This window comes from Solanum verrucosum, unplaced genomic scaffold, assembly GCF_900185275.1.
Source record: "Solanum verrucosum unplaced genomic scaffold, falcon-dt-bn FXZP01000257.1, whole genome shotgun sequence".
In the NCBI taxonomy this organism is placed as follows: domain Eukaryota; kingdom Viridiplantae; phylum Streptophyta; class Magnoliopsida; order Solanales; family Solanaceae; genus Solanum; species Solanum verrucosum.
Window position 1 is genome coordinate 2,636,187 of NW_026020539.1, and position 10,940 is coordinate 2,647,126.

Here is a 10,940-nt window from a genome sequence, read left to right on the forward strand (position 1 = left end):
GTGAAATGCCAAATGAGTTGCACGTTTGTGGTATTTGTTGTGAAGCATTTTATTTGCTCCTTAATGGCATTATATGTCTCATTACTCTCATCAATTGTGGAAGAAAGGTGTCATTAGTTTTTGGTAATTTATGTACCTCCAACTCCTCATTTCACCCATTATTCTATCTTTATGTCTTGTAACTTATGTAACATTTGAGCCATTCATTTGGCAAATTTACTATCCACTATTTTCGTATTCATTGCAAGGAAGAATTCATCACCTATAAATAGTGTGGTCTTCCTTTGTGTTGTGATATAAGAAGGAAGAGATGTACAAGAAAATATAAAGTGAAAAAGATGAGTAGTATTATATTGTGTATATTGAGTTAGTGTAGTGATAGAGAGAGTTGAGACAAAGAAAATATTCTAAGTCTTCAACTATATTCACTATACAAAAGAGAGTATTATATATTGAAGGAAGTTGTTTTTTTGTGGAGCTTTGGACTCTTCAATTAATCTGGAGTTGCTTGAGTTGTATGAAATTGCTGGGTTATTGTATCCTGGAGGGGAAAAGTCAAGAGTATTACTGCTGGATCGGTGTAGATTATGCCGCAGTGGGCTTGAATCTCCTTAGAGAGAGCGAGATATCCACGCCTCAACCTAAAGATTCATTTATTCATTTTTGTTTATTTTATTTCAATTGTATTTTATTATATTTGTGGTATATTACACAAACATAGTATATAGGAGAAAACTTTCTCTATTACCGCCATTGATGCATTTGTTTCTTCCAAATTTCTTTGAATCCATTCCACCAGGACAGAGACGAACATGGTTGCAGGAAAGAAAATCTCAAGAATCTCTCTCTATATTTGTATCTATACATACACATTGTGTGCGTATGTGCATGATTGGGGTGTGTAGACAGTGAAATTTTATTGACAAATCCATATTAAATTTTTGATAAATCAGTAAATTCATGATATATTGACCCAGTCAAATTACTGGTTAAAAAAGTCAGATTAATATTTAAGTCAAAATATATGACTTAAATAAAGTAGAAATTATATTTGGCTCAGTCCATTAAGTTGACAAGTCGAGCCCAACTCATGCTCTTCAAGCCTAAAAGCCTCTAAAATTACTTGAAGACCGAAATACCCTAATGTTAGATCAAGAAATTTTTTGATAATTGACAAACAAAGGAGCATAAACAATTCCATCAAGGAATAAGAAGCGTGCATAAAATCAGTTTAGAAGAATTTCAAAATTCCACACTGATAAGGAAGCAGAGTTGAAGTGGGAAAACATGTTGAAGCAGAGTAGAAGAAGGAAAAGGATTCTTGGTCTACTTAGTCTATAAATAGAGCAAGGATCTTCCAACAAAACTTGCGCACTTAAACAGAGAATATAAGTAGAATACAATCAAATAGAAGGAGTTCATATTTGAGTGATTTCTGATTACGAAGTGCAGCCAACTCAAGGAAACAAGAATTGAAGAACTGATTCATAGGATTATGTTTTATAGTTCTTAAGTCAAGTTTCTGTGTGCTGAGTTTTTATTGAGTTGTATCTTTATTCTTTCTAGATCCAGTGAAGTATAAACTGTAGCAGGAATAGAGTCTTCAAGTTGGGGCGACTTAAAGACTTGGGAATATAAACCTTTGGGGGTTTGTGTTGGAGTTTTGGAATTAAAGTTAGTTCCTAGTATTGCAAGAGTTGTAATCTGAATTCATAACTTGAAGTGGGGTCGACAATCTAGTTGGTTGTTGGCGTCTAGGAATTAGAGTTTATAATTCCTCAGGTTACATATATTTGTAATCTTTTGTTGAGGCTAAGAGTTTAATGAAGTGGAGTTAAATCCTACAGAGGTGTAGGTCGTGGTTTTTAACCCTTTATGAGCTAGGGTTTTTCGCGATAAAATATTGTGTCACTACTTTATTTGATTTAGATAACGTAACTGCTGCAATCTGCAAAGGAACAGATAAATATACATGTTCCTTAGGCAAATCTGGGGGTCAGTATTCCAACAATTGGTATCAGAGAAGTTTATCTTTGTAGAGTCTAATAACTCAAGATAAGTTCACTATGAATTCTGCACCTCTTCTTGGACACTGTGAAGGTCACCACATCAACAAACCACTACTATTCAATGGACATTACTACGCATGGTGGAAAGTGAGAATGGAGAATTTCCTACAAGCCCAGGACTATGAATTATGGATGAGAGTTACTGATGGTCCTCTTATTCCTATAATGAAGGATGATAAAAGGAAAGTCATTCCAAAGCCTAAGGCATAATATGGAGAAGCTGATTATAGAATGCTTGCAAAGAATGCTAAAGATAAGTGAATCCTTGTATGTAGACTTGTACCTAATGAGTTTAATCGCATCTCTGGTTGTACTACAACGAAACAAATTTGGTGCACAGTGGTCAATGCACATGAAGGAACTCCCCATGTAAGAAAATTTAGAAATACTAGACTATGCACTGAATATGAGGCATTTAAGATGGAGAGTGGTGAATCACTTCAAGATATGATTACTAGATTCACTACTATTGTGAATGAACTAGCTGTGTCTTTGGGAAATATATACACTACTAAGGAACTTGCTGATAAAGTACTGAGGACTCTACCTAAGTCGTGGAAGATCAAGGTCACTGCAATTAGAGAAGCAAAGGATTTCACAACCATGACTTTAGATGAACTTGTAGGAAATCTAAAGACTTACAAGATGAATATTGATGAAACAAAAATGAGTGGAAGAAACAAAGATATGATTTTCTCTTTCAAAGCAATTGAGAGTGATGAATTTGATCTGGATAATAAGGCCATAGCCATGATCAGACGAAACATCAATAAAGTCTTCAAGAAACGTGGAAACTATGAGAAAAAAACAGCCCCCAAGCAAAGAAAAGAATCTGAAAACGCTAAGTATGCTACTTGGGGAACAAGTTCAGACATCTCAAATGAGGATGATGCAGCAGATATTGCTTTGATTGCCATGGAGGACTCTGAACCAGACTCTGAGTTAGACACTAAGAAAAGGGAGGTAAATCTTCTCGACCTTAAAAATTAACTAAAATGTTTTCCAAATAAAAAATTATCTTCCCTTATTTTAACTCTCATAGATAATGTTCAAGAGTTGGATGAAAACAAAGATTAGTTATTGGCTTCCTTGACCAGCTTAAAATTTGAATATATTGATCTTGAAAAAATTAACTCTGATCTCAAAAAAGAAAATCAATTCCTAAAGGAACAGGTACAACAACTTGATACCTGCACTTTGGCTCTGAAATTTGAAATTTTAAAACAAAGTGTTACTAGGAATGGGAACAGAAAAATTAGTAGTGACCAAATTAGATGTGACCAAGATCTAAAGAGGTTAAAAGATGAACTATTTTCTGAAAGGGAAAAATATAGAAGAATAAATCTTGACCAGTCTAGAACTAAGTATGAGCTTGAGAGGGCAAACAAATGGACTCAGTCCTCTATTATTATGACTCAGCTCAGTAGTAGAACACATAACTCTAAAGATGTAATAGGTTTTGTATAATAAGTTCCCAAGAAAATCTCTTATTTGTACGCACATTGTGGTAGTATTGGTCACTCAAGGGGTACCTGTCCAATAGTTATTACTCACATGAATAAAAACATCAAAGCTTCCTTAAATAGAAAAATCAACCTTGTTAAAAGAAAGGAATCACGTCAAAGGAACAGGTTGGGGCAAAAGAAAATTCTAAAAATGTTTTACCAATATAGATCAATAGAGATCTCAATGATCCCTTTCATTAATACAAAAGACCCTAGCTAGTGTTGGTTCCTAAATCTAACCTTTGAATTTGGAGGAAAAGTGAGAAGAAGCAAGCAACATTCATATATGAACACCTGTTGCTCCAGACACATGATTGAAACTAGAAGAAATTCTTCTCACCTGCAGAAGAAAAGGATGGAATAGTAGTTTTGGTGGTGAAAATTCTTTTTGGTTAAATCCAAGAAGTTGGAAATGTAGGCAAGACTTAAGAACACAAAATTGAAAGAAGACATCATGTTGAAGGAATGAACCAAAATCCACTCAGTATATTACAGTTATGTAATAAGAGAAACAAGCCTACATGATAATGATGAGTTGTCAAGGATCTCCGAATAAATTCTGAAGAAACATGTGAAAGAAACAGGTCCAACATATATAGTAACTCACAATTACAAACATGAAAAGTCTTGTGAAGTTCACTCAGATGATCATAGTATGGAAAATATGAGTCCATCAACTAAGAAGGCTGATCAACCTAGAGAAATACTTTTAAAGGAACATGTTGGAACTTGGAGATGATTAAAATCACATGAGTATCCCTCAATGGCTAATGAACATTGTGCATGCTGCCCTCTAATCTTGAATTTTATACTCCGTCTTGTACATTAGGTTGTATGTCCCTATACCACATTTAAAGTCAAGCTACTCATGCACTATAACATTGTATTTGCATCTACCACAGGAGAGAAACTTAGTAAAATTGGAGCAAAATTCAGAATTATCTAGCGATCTAAGGTATGTGTACTACAATTGCTGATTAATATATATAATCAATGCACTTGAACCTATTCCTTCCACTTGTCCCAAAAGATATATTCATGTCCTATGCTCAATTTTCGGTGTTCTCTAAAAGGAATCTAATCACGCTTTCTTGTGATAAAATATAACCAGATCTCTACCCAAGATAAAACTCTTCATCACAATGGACTCTTAATACTACTAAACAAATATCTTAATAAAAGCCTATTTAAAGCGTTATCCTAGTGTGTCTCTACAACTCACACCCTTCTCTTCTATAAACTTCTTAACCAAGAAATCCTCTTTTTTCTAAAATTGTGGAATAAAGTGTTCTTCAAGAAACATGTCTAGGATTGATTAATTACAATTTATGTTTGTTGAAATTTTCTTTAAGTTACTGCAATAACTTTTAGCAAAATAAGTTATTTAGTTTGAAATAAATTTGAATTTTGAATTTTAGTTAGTTTGTTTATGTTCTTGAGATATTTTAGGTTGTTTAAATTTCAACAGATTATGTATTTCTTGTTGGCTATATAAAACCCCTCAATGCTTAAGAAAATCATTGAAATCAATTGAAAGTCATTTCAATCCATTGAGAGACATTTTTAATCTTCTTGTGCTGCCCCATCTTTTAAAAAAAACACCAACAATGTTTCTTAATGACATTCTTGGATATTCTGAGTGTGCTTGTCTATCTGATGTTATTGTTGAGATGACTTCGGTGGATGACACCTCTACTTTGATGCCTTATAAAATATAGGTTGTGGTGTAGAAAGTAGGTTTTGTTGGTTCTTAGGGGGAATCTGTATTAGGTGTGTCTAAAATTACTGAGAAAATTTTGGAGGATGTACCTTGTGAGGGGGAATATTTTAGGGACCCTACAGTTGAACAAAGTTTACTTGTTAGGCTCAACTTGGGTGCATCTAGTGAGGGGAATCAATGAGGGACCCCTCCGTCGAACCTAGTTCTTCTATTGGGATCCATATAAACTGGAATTTAGGGTTGATGTAAAAAAATATTATAGTTGGTGCTGCATCTGATAGTACCACGTCTAGGGAATGGGTTGGGAAAACATGTTCCTTTACAAATGATTCTGAAGAAATTTCTTTCCTCTTACAAACTATATTGAAATTAAAGATGAGAAGATTATGGCCAAAGAAAAAAATTGCAAAGATAAATCTCAATAAAAATGATCAAAGAAGCAAGTCAAGAGATATGTTCCTCCTAAGGTTATGTTAAGTCAAAGCTGGTCAATCTGACTATCGGTAGTAAATGAAATGATTATGGATTACCTTCCTCTGAATCTCTTGGATAAGAAGATACTCTTGATGTTCGTACATTTAGAGTTCTGAACTTTAGGAAGTGGACAGTGCTCTTAGGCAAGGTGATAACTGATTTTTGGGGTTAGAGATGAGTGAACTATTGTTTCTTCGAAGGGAACAATATTGATTGAACCAGTTCCTTAAAGGGGATACAAAATGAAAAAGAAATAACATGAAATTGAAGTCATATGTGTCACTTACCAGAATGTCATGGACCAGCTGCATATGAACTATGATCTTGAACATGTAGGCCTGCTAAGAAAAATAAAACACAAAGCTCAAGGATAAGTTTGAATTGGCCAAGGCTACCCTTGAAATTGAGAAGACTACTAATTTTGTTAATCAAAAAGATGTTTTTTGAGCTGTTGAAAGAGAATTTTTTTTTACCCTCTCATGCCCGATCTTTTGCTATAGCCTAGCCACTCTAGCTTTTGACTTTCCATTTTTTTCTCATTACAAGTGCTTGATTCTATCTTTAATTTTGATTACATTTGTGGTGCATATGCTTTTTGATTAATTCTAATGTTAGGTTTGAGTTTGAGGTTCATGTCTATCTCCTATGTTTGTGCAAATGCTTTGCTATAGCTAACTTAGTTCATTATTTTAAAGTGTTTGTGTAGGTGATAACCTAGTGGCATGAGTATCGAATTTGCTTCTCTTAGTGTGGTGCATGAGTTCACAGTGCTTGTGTAATATTTATAACCCAGTTGGTCTAACTCGATCCTCTAATGTGTTTTCTTTGTGTGATGTGCTTTACAAAACTGACATAACACATATTGATATATTCACACAAGAAGCAATGGTTTGTCATTATCAAAAAGGAGGAATTTGTTAGATCGAGAAAGATTTTGATAATTGACAAATAGAGGAACAACTCAAAGGAACCGATTGCGCCGACATGTTCCTTTTAGACTGAATCCGACTGGGATAAGGAGAACTTCAACCACACGAATTAGAAGTTATAAAGTGGTGGAAGGTTTTCTTTTTCGACAAGAAACCAGTGCAAAAGGGTTTCCTTTCGTAAAGAATTCCTTCAAGGAAGAGGAAGCGTGCATAAAATCAGTTTACAAGAATTTTGAAACTCCACACGGATAAGGAAGTAGAGTTGAAGTAGGAAAACATGTTGAAGCAGAGTTGAAGAAGGAAAAGGATTTTTGGTGTACCTAGTCTATAAATAGAGCAAGGATCTTCCAACGAAACTTGTACACTTAAATAGAGATTTACAAGTATAATACAAAAATAGAGGGAGTTCATATTTGAGTGATTTCTGATTATGAAGTGCAGCCAACGCAAGGAAACAAGAATTGAAGAACTGTATCATAGGCTTATGTTTTATAGTTCTTAAGTTAAGTTTGTGTGTATTGAGTTTTTATCGAGTTGTATCTTTAATTCTTTCTGGATCAAGTGAAGTATATAAACTGGAGTAGGAATAGAGTCTTCAAGTTGGGGCGACTTAAAGACTTGGGAATATAAACCTTGGGGAGTTTGTGTTGGAGTTTAGGAATTAGAGTTAGGTCCTAGGATTGCAAGAGTTGTAATCTGAATCCATAACTTGAAGTTGGGGTCAATAATTCCTTAGGTTACATATGTTTGTAATCTTTTGTTGAGGCTTAGAGTTTAATAAGTGGAGTTAAATCCTACAGAGGTGTAGGTTGTGGTATTTTACCCTTTATGCACCGGGGTTTTCCACGATAAAATATTGTGTCATTACTTTATTTTCTTTACATAACGTAACTGTTGTAATCTACAAAGGAACATATAGAATATACCTGTTCCGTAGGCAAATCTGGGGGTTAGTATTCCAACACCTCAAAATTGTAGGTCACAACTATATAAAGGGATCTTTATAAGACCAAAAGGAGGAGCAGAAAAAGAAGAACACACAGAACTACATAGATAATTCTTGCTCTTCAGTGCTGATCTGCAACTCTTTCGCAAATAAAGAAGTTTTCGCTCCAAGTGTTGAGTCGCAAGTATTCCATCAATTAAAGAAAATTGTGAAAAGAAGAAACAGGGGATTACATATCTTTTCTTAAAGATTGTAACCTTCACATAAATTCACATTCAAATACTATTGTTTGCTAGCTATTTTACTTTCCTGGTTGCTGTATTTCATGAATGAAACTTTAGACGCATACAAATTGGCACGCCCAGTGGGACAATCTTTACCTCTTATCTCTTCTTTTTGAAAATGAAAGTTCAAGAACATTGAAATGGCTTCCAACATGATCAACTCAAAATCTCCATCTACATCTGTATCTGTATCTGCATCTGTAAAAACTGATGAATCCAAATTTTGCATAGCTGTGGAAACATCATTGATCGATGTTACTGTGGGAAGCATGAGACCTCTCACAAGGAACCAAGCGAAATTGCTAGGACAACAAGCTTCATGAGTGTCGTCAGAATATGTTATTGTCTTTGGTTCGTTTCATAAAGGTATGAGGTCTCATTTAAAAGTCACAAAATAAGACATCATCGAAATGGTTGAGAAGGTTCTTGGCCATTGAGCTTATCTACGTCCAAAAAGTCTTTCACTTTAATCGACGATGTCCTAAGAACTGGATCCACTCCACATATCATATTTGCATCTCATGTTTTGGAAAATTGATGTTATTCTCCATCATCTACGATAGTGATGCAATCGATGATGATCGAAACTTCAACCATAGAAGAACAGCTTGCAAATTTGATTAAAGCAGTTGAAGGGTTATCAAAGTGCATCAAAGGTCAAGACGTATAGATTACCACGTCGAAAAACTCAATGGAGAATGGAGGAAAGAGAACCCACTCAATTATGTGCAAAGGTTCATGAAAAGCAAGAGAAAGGAGAGTCCTTTACAAAACAAGAAACAATCATCAAAGAGTTTCAAGTGTCTGCCGAAGGTCTGATTCCCATTGAACAATTGAAAGACTTCATCAAAGATGCTATCAAATAAAAACATAAGTCCACTTCCAAGTCTCCTCTCACATATGTAAAGTCGTATTCTCAAAGAATTGATAACTTAAAAATACATGATGCCTATCAACCTCCTAAGTTGCAGCAATTCGACGGCAATGAAAATCTGAAATAACATGTAGCACACTTTGTCCAATATTGCAATAATGTTGAAACATATGGTGATTATCTTATTAAGCAGTTCGTTAGATCTCTTACAATAATTGCTTCCGAATGGTACAAGATCTAGTTTCATTGATAGCTAGGAGCATACGGAGCAACAATTCGTTAAACATTTTTATAGCATAAAACGTGTTGTGAGCATGATATAGATTGAAAGTGCTCGTCAAAACAATGATGAGTTAGTCATTGACTTCATAAATCATTGGCAGATCTTGAGTCCTAACTGCAAATATCACCTTAGTGAAACTTCTGGGATCGAATATGCATCCAAGGTATGCATTGGGATTTTCGTTACGTATTGCAAGGCATAAAACCTAAAACGTTTGAAGAACTAGCTACCCGTTCTCATGATATGGAACTGAGTAAGACTTTAAATGGAGATCAAGAGTTGTCCATCTTCAAACCTTATGAAGAAAATGTAATTGACATTGACTATGAGGACAAACTTTCATCCAAAACTGAAATTGAAGAGTCTATGTATGTTGACATGCTCCTTGATGTACGAGCCTAAACTGCAAGTCATAATGCTCATTGATGCACAAGCCTAAAATACATGTCATGAAGCTTAAAAAATTTGAGCCAAGTTTTCAAGTTCTAATGCTCCTCAAATTCGCGCTAAGTATTCAAATCATAATGTTCATTGACACAAGGGCCTAAAATACATGTCATGAAGCTCATCAAATTTGAGCTAAATTTTCATGTTTTGAAGCTTCTCAAATTCGAGCTAAGTCTACAAAAAGTACTCTTCGACATACGAGTCTAAACTTCATGTCATGAAGCTCATCAAATTCGAGATAAATCATCATGTAATAAAGCTCATAAAAATTCAAGCTAAATCTTCATGTCGTGAAGCTCATCAAATTCAAGCTAAGTCTTCAAGTCATGAAGTTTCTCAAAAATCTAGCAAAATCTTCTAGTTTCAAAGGTCATCAAATTCGAGCAAAATCTTCAAGTCAAAATGCTCCTCGATCCACAAGTTGAAAATTCATGTCATGAAGCTCATTAATTTCAAGCTAAGTATTCAAGTGATGAAGCTTCTCAAATTTGAGCAGAATACTCATGTTTCAAGCTCATCAAATTCGAGCAAAATCTTTAAATTAAAATGCTCTTCGACGCATAAGATTAAAATGCATGTCATAAACTTCATCAAATTCGAGCAAAATCTTAAGTTAAAATGTTCCTGGACACACTACTCTAAAATGTATGTCATTAAACACATCAAATTTGATCTAAGTCTCAAGTTTCGAAGCTCCTCAAATTTGAGCCAAGTTTTTAATCGTGATGCTTCTCAAATTCAAGCCAATTATTCAAGTCACAAAATCTCCACGAAAATGAGTTAAATCTTCAAGTTGTTACTCTTGGCCATCATGAGTTTAAATCTATATGGTCCGGAAAAAAAATTAATAGACAACCTTGAAATAAGTGGCCTAAACAAAACTTAAAAAAAAAACTCATATGTTTTGCATTGAAGTTTAGTAAATATATTTTATTACTTCAAAATTGCAATAATTTTTACACATCAACAGTCATAAGGAAGGGATGAAAAAAACGGACATATAATTCTATACAAAAAGTCTGAGTAGAAAAAAAATCAAACGTCAAGAAGTGTTTTGTCAACTCATCATGGATGTCTTTATCAAGTTTGCATCACATCTTCATCAAACATGATCACTTCAAATATTTTTATGGATCGTTGTAGCCATAAGCAAGCATCTATCTTTGACATAGGGGAATATTTTGAAGTCTGATTTGTGGAGATGATCATGTGACAAGTAGTTACTCTCAAAATCTAGGACAGACTACACAAAAATCTCTTTCTTTCCAAAGCTAAAACTACAAAGGAAGATACATCAAATGTTGTTCGTCGTCAAAGCCACAACTGCAAAAAAAATCATGTGCGGTTTGTCATCAAGGACACAACTCTAAAAGAAGATGCACCACGTGTCATTCGCCATCAAAGCCACA